The following is a 13,394-nucleotide window of genomic DNA, read 5'->3' as shown; positions in this document are numbered from 1 at the left end:
TGATACATCTGTTGCCTTACTTCATACAGCGATTATGAAAATGCACAGACAACACTTGACATCTTACAAATTTGCGTCCCACAATGTTATGCACTTAAATAAAATTACGTACATAACGCTAAATTATGATGTTTATATTTAGGCAAGTTAAGCTTTGGTTAAGTTTAGGAAAATTTAGGGTGATACCGTAATCTCCACAAAGATGAACTGTGGACATCCATACTGTCACTTTACTCTCACGTTATTTTATACTGTTGATAAGATGAAGTCAATTTAACAGAAATCCAACTGACAAACCAGCTTAACAGCGCTTATTAAGTAGTAACACCAGTGACTTGATATCAGCTGTTAGTGTTAGCGGCCAAATAAACACATAGCATAATTACATTTCGTAGAGTTGGTCCCTCTCCACCCTCTAGAAAAAGTCTTGTTGCCAGTCCTGCGTTGTACTGACCCAGGTTGCTGAAGCACTCCAGCAGAAAGTGGTTAGCACACGCGTACATTTTGTTGCTCACAGTAGCTGGTGTATTACCATCAAAAATAAAAATGTATCCACTCAGCTCTTCTGTCCGTTTAGGCTGGAGGCAAATGTAGACAGTTTCCATGCTTATTTTGCAAAGACGTAACTTGTGCCCTCTGGTCCGGTTACCTGGTGCTTGCGGCAAAAAAGAATGGTGGACGTTTGCGAAGGTGGTTGTCAAGCATGGGTGGAGATATTCAAATTAGGAGTGATATGAGGTGGCAAATTACGTAACAAGGGGAGCAAATCCTGAACAGCGTATTGGATCCCATGTCTTCAGATTTAAGCGGACCACACAAAAATGACTAGCTTGTTTGATTTCACAGTTTGTGGGTTGGTTGACCCCCAGATCCCAGATATAGGTGCTGAAGCAATGTAAAAGTGAGTTTGCATAAATTGTCCCCTTTAAAATAATTCAAAGTTGATTTGGTTTCACATGGTTCCGAACACTGGTCTACTGGGGGAAAGTCCTGGGTTGTTTGACCTGTATACCAACCAACCCCAACCTGCCACCTTAAATGCACTTTTGGGTCTTTATACTACATCCTTCTTTACTAATGTCAGAGCACTGGTCATGTGATCGCAGCCTTCCCAATTATGAGGTTTGTACACAATTTACTGGCTCATGATTATATGGGTTATATACAAATTGTGTTGAATTGCATTTCGTAGGTATACGTACAAAAAATGAGCGAGAGCAGCCTGTTTCTCTACATCAAATGAAAACGATTACCACTGGTGTACTGATTTAAGAGGTCTAATTTTTTCACTTTATACATGGACTAATATCTGAATGTTAAAATCTTTTCTGCATCCTTCAAACTGTCTGTCTCTTAACTGAAACCACAGCAGAAAATGGCTCCTCTGTTTCACTTTCTTCTTCTCCCCGTCTCTCTCTGTCTGTTGTTTAAAGAGGAGGAACGCCAATCTGACAGTGGACACTGACACCTTTCATCACCACCTTCCCTCTTTATGCAGAAACGGCATCGTGGCCGGATGCCACGAGTAGGTACTGTAAACATCACTCCCTTTCTCTCCCTCCCTCCAACACAATAGCGTCCAACATAATTGAGGCATGCAAGTCTGTGGCTGCCATATGCCAAACATGGGCTGGATAAATTGCCGGGAAGGAAGGAATAAGCTGAGGGAAGAAAGGAGAAAACGGCTTTGTGTCTTTGATTAAACCATTCATGAGAGATTTATTCAAATTTAGGGGGGAAAATGACAATCGTTTGTTCATAGTCTTCCATGTTGGCTGTAAATGAAATCACTAATTTTAAAAGATAAAGCCTGGATTAAAGGCTGTTTGTTAACATATATTAATTTCTTATCCAGTAGCCACGAGGCTGTCAAACTACTATTTCTATAAGTGTTACTACAAGTTGCTTAAGTATGGCCTTTCCCTGTCTGAGATGAGCGCATCTCCCTCTCTGTACACTACTCTGCACACTGCAAACAAGTCTGGACAGCTTTGTATCTCATCCCTCTTTGGATAAACACAGGCAGGAAATGAATGTGGTTTTACAATGATTCACTCCATACTGGAAGCATTTGCTTTCAAAGAAATCCATTCAAAGCAGCTTTGGCTTCACATGTTTACTATTTTCTCTTGCTTTGGCAGATATGTATCTTTTCATTTGGCTATTTCCTACCTCTAAAATGCACCTTACCATGTTTGGTTTTTGCCCTCTAACTATTTGTGTCTGAGTTTTTAAAAAAAAAATCCAAGTACTGTTTTCACCTCTTTTCTATTGAGTGAAAATGTTTCAAAACTGAAAGTGTCTCATCCTTTCTCTGCATATCTGTGTTTCATTTTGTCTATTTTTTGTTTTGGACATTGTTTTCTTTCTTTTTCATTCATCCTCTCCCCCCTTCCTCTGCAGAATCCCACATTTCTACATGTTTCTCTACTGCTCTGCTATCTTTATTAGTGGAAAGTCAAAGTGCCTGAGGCAAGAGCTTAAACCATGCAGTACAGCTGGTTAGGGACTGCTGGAGTAATGAGCTTTACCTTTAGCTGAACCATAAAGGCTGGTGCCTGCCTATGGGCATTCCTGCTCTGAAGTGAGGACAACACACAAACACATGAACGTGTACACTCACCCCTGCATCTCCCTGGTTGTAATGACTCCCATTCTCCAGTTTTAAATGTTTTGCCTCATCATGTACGGCTGAAGACAAGAAGACATGAGTTGTTGTTGTTGTGTTTTTGATTGTGGAGTGACCATGAAGAATTGTAAGTAGCTGAGTCTAGACAGAGGTCAGTGTGTGTGATCTCAAGGCATTCACTCTCCAGATTTGTTATGTTTGAGACACTATGTCAGAAGAGCCACACAAGACTTTCCAGCCTGGTGACATACAGTGGGAGATGATGCACCATGAGCTGTGTGCAGAATGAAAGGTTAATGGGAGATGGGACGTACAGCAAGTTCAGCAAGCAGAGCGTGACTGAAGCGGTGCAAGTTGACTTTGATGTCTTTACAGTCCAGTCTTGTGATTGTTATTGTTCTTTCCCCAGCTATTGCATGTAATTTGCACACTGTATGCATGACATTCTTATAAGTAAAATAAAAGGCAAAGAGAAAGGAGTGAAAAGGAAAACTAATTGAAGCAAAGACCTCCTTCGCTAACATCATCAACATAGAAAATAATACACTTTTGTGAATAGCAATTTAAGCCTCAGGAAGAGTGGAGGGGTTACTGAACACAGCAAATGCCAGTTATTCTGCCTGTTGTTTAGCATGTCTTGTACAAAAGGAATTGTTCAGGAGACAAGATTAGTAGCCTCTACTAATCAGTTTCCTGAGGGAAACCGTGCACTGTGGTGTATCCACAATACCCCTTGGGGGGAACACTTCCAATATTCAAAACGTCGCCCAAACAATATTGGACAGACTAGTTTTATGCTTTTAAAATGTGCATACAATGTGGCACCATTCATTCATTCATCTTCTAACCGCTTCATCCTCTTGAGGGTCGCGGGGGGGCTGGAGCCTATCCCAGCTGACATCGGGCGAAAGGCACCAATTACCATTAATTTCTAGATTCTTCTTCTGAGTTCAGTGGAGAGGAAAGCACTGCTTGAGGTTCATGGTAAGACAGGATGCTAGTTCTGTTGAGAGAGAGGGTAAGTTGTCCTTAAAAATATCAAAGTACAGAAATGAAAATCATCATAGTATATTATCTGATAAAAATATCATGGTATAGTATGTCAAAAAACACCACAGTATGGTATGTCAAAAATGTCATCGCATGGTATGTCAAAAAACATCATAGTATACTACATAAAAAATGTCATAGTATAATATGTCAAAAAAAAAACCAAAACATTTTTTTACATACTATACTATGATGCAGTTTTTTGGACATACTATACTATGACATTTTTTGACATACCATACTGTGGTGTTTTTTGGCATACTATACTATGATGTTTTTTTGACATACTATACTATGATGGGGTTTCTTTTTGGACATACAAAACTATGACATTTTTTACATACTATACTATGACATTTTTTGACAAACTATACTATGATGGTTTTTTGACACACTATACTATGACATTTTTTGACATACTGTACTATGACGTTTTTTGACACACTATACTATGATGTGTTTTTGGCTTACTACACGATGATGTTTTTTTGACATACAATGATATTTTTTTACATATTATACTATGATGTTGTTTTGACAATCTATACTACGATGGGGTTCTTTATAAACTGTACCACAGCATATTTTGACATATTACACTATGATGTTATTTCTATGATTTTTTTTTTTTATAAACTGTGTTATGACATTTTTTCACATGCTATAGAGTGATGTTTTTTACATACTGTACTATGATGCTTTTGACATACTATACCATGACTTTTTTTGACATACTATACTATGATGTTGTTTTGACATACTATACTATGGCATTTTTTAAAATACTATACTATGATGGGGTTTTTTTTTGACATACAATACTATGACATTTTTGGACATACTATACTATGACATTTTTTGACATACTATACTATGACATTTGTGGACATACTATCCAATGACGTTTTTTGATGGTGGTTTTTTTGACATATTATACTATGATATTTTTTGACATACTATACTACAATGTTTTTTGACAAAATATACCATGATAGCATTCTTTATGAACTATCCTATGACATATTTTGACATATTACACTATGATTTTATTCTATGATTATTTTTTTTATAAATTGTGCTGACATTTTTTTCACATACTATACAATGACATTTTTTGACATACTATCCCATGACGTTTTGTGACATACTGTACTATGATGGTTTTCCTTGGATATACCATATTATGACATTTTTTACATACTATACTGTGACATTTTTTGACATACTATACTATGATATTTTTTTGACATACTATACTATTATGTGTTTGTGGCTTACTACACGATGATATTTCTTTGACATACTATACTATTATATTTTTGACATACTATACTATGATATTTTTGACATACTACACTGTGCCATTTTTTGACATACTATACTATACTATGATGGTTTTTTGACATATTATACTATGATTTTTTTTTACATACTATACTATGATGTTGTTTTGATATACTATATACTATGACATTTTTGACATGCGATCCCATGATGTTTTTTGACATACTGTACTATGATGTTGTTTTGACATACTATACTATGATGGTTTTTGACAAACGATACTATGACATTTTTTACATACTATACTATGACATTTTTTGACAAACTATACTATGATGGTTTTTGACAAACGATACTATGACATTTTTTGACACACTATACTATGATGGGGTTTTTCGGATATACTATACTATGACATTTTTTACATACTATACTATGACATTTTTTGACATACTATACTATGATATTTTTGACATACTACACTGCCATTTTTTGACATACTATACTATACTATGATGTTTTTTTGACATATTATACTATGATTTTTTTTTACATACTACACTATGATGTTGTTTTGATATACTATATACTATCTCTACTATGACGTTTTTTGACATACTATACTAAGATGTTTTTTGACATACTATACTGTGATGTTTTTTTGACAAACCATACTATGACGTTTTTTGACATACAATACTATAATGTTTTTTGACATACTATACGATGATTTTTTTGACATACTACACTATTATGTTTTATTTGACATACTATACGATGATTTTTTTGACATACTACACTATTATGTTTTATTTGACATACTATACTATGTTTTTTTGACATACTCTACTATGACGTTTTTTGACATACTGTACTATGATGTTTTTTGACATACAATACTATGACTTTTTTTGACATACTATACTATGATTTTTTTTGACATGCTATACTATGATGTTTTTTTTTACAAACTATACTATGAAATTTTTTTGACATCCTGTACTATGATATTTTATTGACAAACTATACTAAAACATTTTTTTAAATACTTTCCTATATTTTTTGACATACTATACTATGACATTGTTGACATACTATACTATGATGTTTTTTGACATACTATACCATGATGTTTTTGACAAGCTATACTATGATGTTTTTTAACATATTATACGATGACATTTTTATGACATACTATACCAATATGTTTTTTGATATACTATACTATGACATGTTTTGACATGCTGTACTATCATGTTTTTTTACTTACTATACTATGATGTTTTTTACATACTATACCAAGATATTTTTTTTGGCATACTATACTATGATGTGTTTTTGACATATAATACTGTTATGTTTTTTGACATACTATACTATGACTTTTTTAACATGCTATACTATGATACTTTTTACAAACTATACTTTGAAATTTTTTTGACATCCTGTACTATGACATTTTTGACATACTATACAATGATGGGTTTTTTTTACACACTGCACTATTTTTGACATACTTTACTATGTTTTTTGACATACTATACAACGATATTTTTGACATACTATACTATGACATTTTTATGACGTACTATACCAATATGTTTTTTAACATACTATACTATGACATTTTTTGACATGCTATACTATCATGTTTTTTTTACTTACTATACTATGATGACGTTTACATACTATACCATATTTTTTTGACATACTATGCTATGATGTTGTTTTTTTTACATACTGTACTATGATTTTTTTTGACATACTATACTATGACATTGTTTGACATACTATACTATGATGTCAAAAAAATCATAGTATGCTGTGTAATAAAAAAATGTCATAGTATAGTATGTCAAAACAAATGTCATAGTATAGTACGTCATAAAACATCATAGTATATTGTGTCAAAAAAAATTTCATAGTATAGTTTGTCAAAAAACATCATAGTATAGTATGTCCAAAAAATGTCATAGTATAGTATGTCAGAAATGTCATGGTATAGTGTCAAAAAACATCTTAGTGTAGTATGTCAAAAAAACATTATAGTATAGTATGTAAAAAACCATGGTAGTATAGTATGTCAAAAAACATCAAAGTATAGTATGTCAAAAAACATCATAGTATAGTATGTCAAAAAAAATGTCATAGTATAGTATGTCAAAAAACAACATAATATATGTCAAAAAAGGTCATAGTGTAGTATGTCAAAAAAAATGTCATAGTATAGTATGTCAAAAAAATGTCATAATATAGTATGTCAAAAAATGTCATAGTATAGTATGTCAAAACAAATGTCATAGTATAGTATGTCATAAAACATCATAGTATGTTGTGTCAAAAAAAATTTCATAGTATAGTTTGTCAAAAAACATCATAGTATAGTATGTCCAAAAAATGTCATAGTATAGTATGTCAAAAATGTCATGGTATAGTGTCAAAAAACATCTTAGTGTAGTATGTCAAAAAAACATTATAGTATAGTATGTAAAAAACCATGGTAGTATAGTATGTCAAAAAACATCAAAGTATAGTATGTCAAAAAACATCATAGTATAGTATGTCCAAAAAATGTTATAGTATAGTATGTCAAAAAACATCATAGTATAGTATGTTAAAAAAAAAAACACCATAGTAAAGTATGTCAAAAAAAAATGTCATAGTATAGTATGTCAAAAAACATCATTTTTACAATGACAACTTGACTTTTTTTCATCCACCATTCACTGAGCTTGGGAATCAACCATGTGTGGGCCAATGATGAGACGAGCAAGTGATGAAGAGCGAGACACAGACAGATCAATAATCCCTGCTAATCCATAATCCCATTAACAGTGACAACAGTGGGCAACAAATGTTACTTTTTGAGATTCATCCATTTTCTATCGATCCATAGGCTTAAATAACAGCTATTTGTGCTAAACCTTCTGAGAAACAAACACCTGAGTGACCGGTGACACCACGTATGTAATCTTTTTGTTGTTGATGTTTACCTCTGTTAAACAAGTAAAGCGTTCAGTACATTTTGTGTTTACAGGCCTGTTTGTGAACCAAACAGCTTGTTCCCATTACTCTGCTCAGGCCTAGGTGAACAAAACTTGCTTGTATGTTGGTTAGCAGGGGGAGATGCCAGATGCTTTTCATTAGATAGATCAGCGGCGGCAACTATCCTGTGTAATTTATCTGTTTTTGTGTCAGGGTAAATAAGAATGAAGAAGGGGCTCTTACTGGTGTTGGACTGCGCTTGTGTGCGAAGGAGCTCGTATGTGTGTGTTGGAGAGTATCTTGGCCTCCTCAACAGCTAATCTCTTTCCTGTTAGCTAAGAGTTCTGGGATGTGGCAGGTTTGGAGAAGATGGGGAAAGGATTTTTGTTTTGTAGCAAAGGCTGCAAAGGGCCAGTGAAGAGACGCATGTTCCCTGAGAAACCAAGACATCTGTTGTCTGTGAGAAGATAGCACAGGGAGGAGAGGAGGGATTGAGAGGTCCCTACAGTCCGTGCACGCCGGCAGCGGCTACACTGCTGACTAATTGGTACGAGGCCTATGCGTGAGCGAGTGAAGGAGGGGTGTCTGGGTGGCAAGCCAGAGAGGAAGGAAGACAGGCCACCTCATTCCCACAGGATGAGGAAAAAAGAAAAAGTGGCGACCAAAACACAGAAAAGGACAGAAGTAATGGCTGTTTCCCCTCTTCCTCCCTGTCTCTCTCACCCTCCTTCCCTTCCCTCTGTAGCCCTTCCAGACCCAGACTCCAGACTAGCCTCATCCTTGTAATTTAGATTAATTTCTTCCACATTTTCCTCAGGGATTAGGCTGCAACCCACCCAGCCCCCCCTCCTCCCCACACACATACACACACTCACGCACACTCGACTCACCCCCTACCATAGTTGCTTAATGCTCTCATTATTGAACTACGTTCCCCACACTGCTACACCCCCACCCCCAACCTCCAAACACACACTCACACACACACACACACACACACACACAGAAATACTAAACTCTCAGCTCTGATGAGTGTTGATCTTTTAATGTCATTAAATGATTGCACTGATTAGAAACGAAACAGTTACGTCTTATTCCACTTCATTAGTCCAGCATTGTCTTCATCAGAATAAACTTCTCAAATGCTGTCACCAGATGTATTATTATATAAGTATTCCACTAAGCTACTTTTGAAATGGCAGTAATTATTGGCCTAAGTGGCCTGTTATGGAGCAATCAGGAGGATTTTTCATTTAAGTCAGCTTGGACCTCTCTGTCCTCAACCTAAATGGTTTTCTTATTACGAAAGAAGGTGATGACCACTGTTAAGCGCGAAACTAAATTGGACAGGGATACTAAAATGTTCAACATGACGGTCACAACAGCCATTTCACACTGACCGTACAGCATGTGAGGCTGACAGTATGTTCTCTGACTGCTGTAAAACACAGCGCAGCAGGCAAATACCAGCATAGTTCACTCACTTTAACTCCAGGTGTGTTTAATGCCACACAGGAGCGAGTCACACTGGGAGGAGACACGACGCAAACGTTTCTCACAACAACAAGTAAACACTAGAGCCAAGGTGAATCCAGGAAGGTGAAGCAGAGACATGCAGGAAATGAGTCACATCTCTTTTTTAAAATGTCTAATTAAATTTTCCTCTCTTTTTTTTGCCAAATTAAAACGGCTTACTCCTCTGCATTCTTTATTGTGCAGTTAACACCAACTGTTGGCATGATAGAATACAAGTCTCAGAGAAGCCAAATCTGTGCATGTCTTTGAAAGCATCTCAAAACTAATTTGATTTCTTTTGCTTTCTATTCATTTGGTACATTGTGCACTAAATTCTCTTTTATATGACGTCTTCTCTGTGTCTTTTATCTCCCCCTTTCCTATTTTATTCCACCTGAAAATCACTTTGTAACTTCAAAACTTTGTTAGGGAAAGTGGATCCAAAAAAAAAATAAGTTTACATTTATTATCCTTTTTGAAATTTCTTTTGTGTCAAAACTAAGCTTGCTTGCTCAATAAATGTCTCCTCCAGTGCACTATCCACATTTTGTTGTTGTTATTTAACCTCTATTTAGCCAGAGGGGTCCTGTTGAGATTTAATATCTCCTCTGCCAGGAAGTCCTGGTAAAGATGGGCAGCAAAACTCAAAGTTTCAAATGCAGGGACAGATGACGTCACAAAAATACATATCAGAACACAACAAGAGGAACAAAACATACAGGAATCAGGGACTGAGAGACAATCATGGCAAATAACAGCACTTGTTAAAAGCAATAATATTGTTCTGTAAAACGTGATTTCAAAATTCTTTTAAACACGTCAAGATAAGTTAATGTCTTTTTTTCAGTTGTCGGAGAGGAGCAGCAGGCAACGAATGAAAGTGGTGTGAACAAAACAATTTTAATGAGTCTGTATCGGCGGCCTGAACGAATGGTGACGATTAAAGTCCATTTTCCTGTAATAACATTCAAGTAATTACAACTTCTATATGAGTAATTACATTTAAGTTAAGCAAAAGTACTTTTTTCTTGAATTTGATATTTAAGTACTTTTCGCTCCATTCTTCCTGAAGTTGAAATCGTCTTTCACTCATTTACTTATTCTTTAATCATTTCTTAATCCCCTGATCTAATGTCTTAAACAGCAAATTCACATAAGCTGAAAATCATGTCACACTTCTTTTTCCACCAAATGAGGGACACATATTTTGAATTCAAACGATCATCTGCTTCCTGTGTTTACTGAGCTGAGAGCGGCTCGACCTCGTCTCCTGATTTACACATGAGAATCAACTGTCATCTGTATGACTTGTCGCTTGTGACATGGGATGTTAAGACTATGGTTTAACTCATAAAGTGGTTTCAGTGGTTGGGAACTGCAACCAAGCGATTAGTCTGACTGCAAATGAGCCTTAATGTACAACAGATTTTAAAGGCGGTTGTTTGAAGGGGAAGTCGTTGGACTAAACGGAAGGGGTGAAAGTAAAGTGCTAAGTATCTGGGAACATGATGGGCCAAATGATATGAAGTATGTAACAACCAGTGAGTGTATTTAAGTCAATGTATGTTCAGATTTTTATAAGAATGTGACATGTAACTTTTTCTGTCTTGATTTCCTCCTTCTTGGTTTTTCAGTTGTGATAAGCTGTAACTTATGCCATTGAACTGCTGTTTTTTCAGTGTTAAAAATAATAAATAAAGGGAAAAAATAAATCCAGTCTGATTGAAATTCAACTTAAAGAAATACGTATTACATCAAGTTTTTACTTTTTGCCGCCTTTTTCCCCTCTCCTGACAGTTTTGTCATGTGACTTGACGTGGCCTACATAGAAAAGGTCATTCAGTCAGCACTGGCATGAAATAACTACAACTACAGTTGAGTGAATCTGGAGTTGACAAGTAGCCCTGGGGCATCCTAATGAGATCAAAAGAGTATATTAGCATGTCAGATATAATCTCTGAAAATAAAAGAAGTATATGACTTTTTCTTTTTTCTTTTTTCTTCCTTCATTAAAGAAGAAGAAGCGAAGGTAACGGTAAGCCTGACAAGTCCGCGCTCGCCTCCTTTTCCCAGTTTATTAGGTGTGTCAGAGGTGAATTACTCACACTGTCTCACAGTTGAGAGGAAAATGTCTGACCAGTTACCACGTTGCCTGTGTTTTGGAAAACACGTGATAAGGAATGACACATATTAAACAGGTGCACTGTGGTCTGATTTTAAACATGATAACTGTCTGGGATGATATAGCTGTTTAAATGTCGGAGATGTTCATGTTTTTCCACCTCATACTTTTTTAAAATTATACTGATACACCTGGTTTACCGTGACTGAGACTTTGTTCGGAAATGCTCATAAAATGGCTGTGCCTAGCTTAAGATTGGGCACTTAAAGGGACGGTTCACCCCCAAATCAAAAATAGATATTTTTCTTCTTACCTGTAGTGCTATTTATAAATCTAGATTATTTTGGTGTGAGCTGCCGAGTGTTGGAGATACCAGCCACAGAGATGTCTGCCTTCTCTCCAATATGATGGAACTAGATGGCACTCAGCTTGTGGTGCTCAAAGTGCCAAAAAATACATTTGAAAAACTCGGCAGCAATGCGTCTTTCCAGAAATAATGACCCAGTTACTCAAGATAATCCACAGGCCTTGTTGTGAGCAGTTTCATGTAGGAACTATTTTCTTTCGACTGAACTACACCCACTAATCGTATCACCGCACAGAAAGAAGTGTGCATCTACTGCTAGCTCACCTAGCACCTCTGAGATAGCTAACGTTACAGCTCATCTGCAGAGGACAGCATTAATGTTTACATCGCTGAAATGTTAGCTAGCTCAGAGGTGCTAGGTGAGCTAGCAGTAGATGCACACTTCCTTCTGCATGGTGATACAGATGGCAGGTGTAGTTTGATAGAAAGAAAATAGTTCCTGCATGAAACTGCTCACAACAAGGTCTGTGGATTATCTTGAGTAACCGGGTCATGATTTCTGGAAAGAAACATTACTGTTTCTCAAATGTATTTTTTGGCACCTTGAGCACCACAGGCTGAGTGCCATCTAGTTCCAAAGAATCTCTACGGCTGATATCTCCAGCACACGGCAATTCACACTAAAATAATCTACTCTAGACTTTTGATTTGGGGGTGAACTGTCCCTTTAAGATACTCATCTGATAAGCTCTTACTCTGTGCACTTGCTCAGAGGGTATCCTCCTCCACTGACAATAAAGGTGAGGAAAGTGAATGTGTGTGTTCAGTAGCTCACGGCTCGCAAAACAAAGCAACCTGCGCTGTGACTGACATCGAGTGACAACATGAAAGAGAGTCGTGCGAGGTGGGACAAAGCAAATAACTTCCAATCAAAGCCTCAGACACAGGCAGGTTGTTGTCTCAACCGTGTTAAACCAGTCATCAAAGACACTCAAAAAGTCCACCGCCTCTTTCTCCCTCCACCAAGCCTTCACCAATACCTCCCTCTCCTTTTCTACCACTTACTCCACCTCCTCTTATTATCTATTCTCAGGGCCAAGCGTACAAGCTCCGAGTAACTGAAGGCAGTTAAAGTCAACCGCTGTGAGGGCAGTGAGCCACAAGGTTGACAGGTCTGGTTAAACAGGTTCTGAGGGGAGAGGCTGATACTTGTTTAACTGCTAGGTATGGCACACTGCTGCTGCTACCGCCGCTGCTGCAGATGCCTCTCTAACATGTAGCCTGGCTTTTGTGAAACACTAGTTTCACCCACTGACCTCCAAAGCAGGACACACGCCTAATGCAGCACATATGAGGAGAAATGCCAGGGCAATATATTGTCATTGATTAAAAACTGACTCGTAAATCGAGCCATGTGTCCGTTGTTAATACACAATTGTGTTTTAATCAGCACTGGTTTGGTGTTACTATGGCTTGGGCTCAAGCTCACTGAAACACATAAA

The sequence above is a fragment of the Epinephelus fuscoguttatus genome, linkage group LG1 (genome assembly GCF_011397635.1).
Source record: "Epinephelus fuscoguttatus linkage group LG1, E.fuscoguttatus.final_Chr_v1".
In the NCBI taxonomy this organism is placed as follows: domain Eukaryota; kingdom Metazoa; phylum Chordata; class Actinopteri; order Perciformes; family Serranidae; genus Epinephelus; species Epinephelus fuscoguttatus.
Note: the sequence above shows the minus strand (reverse complement) of the source record.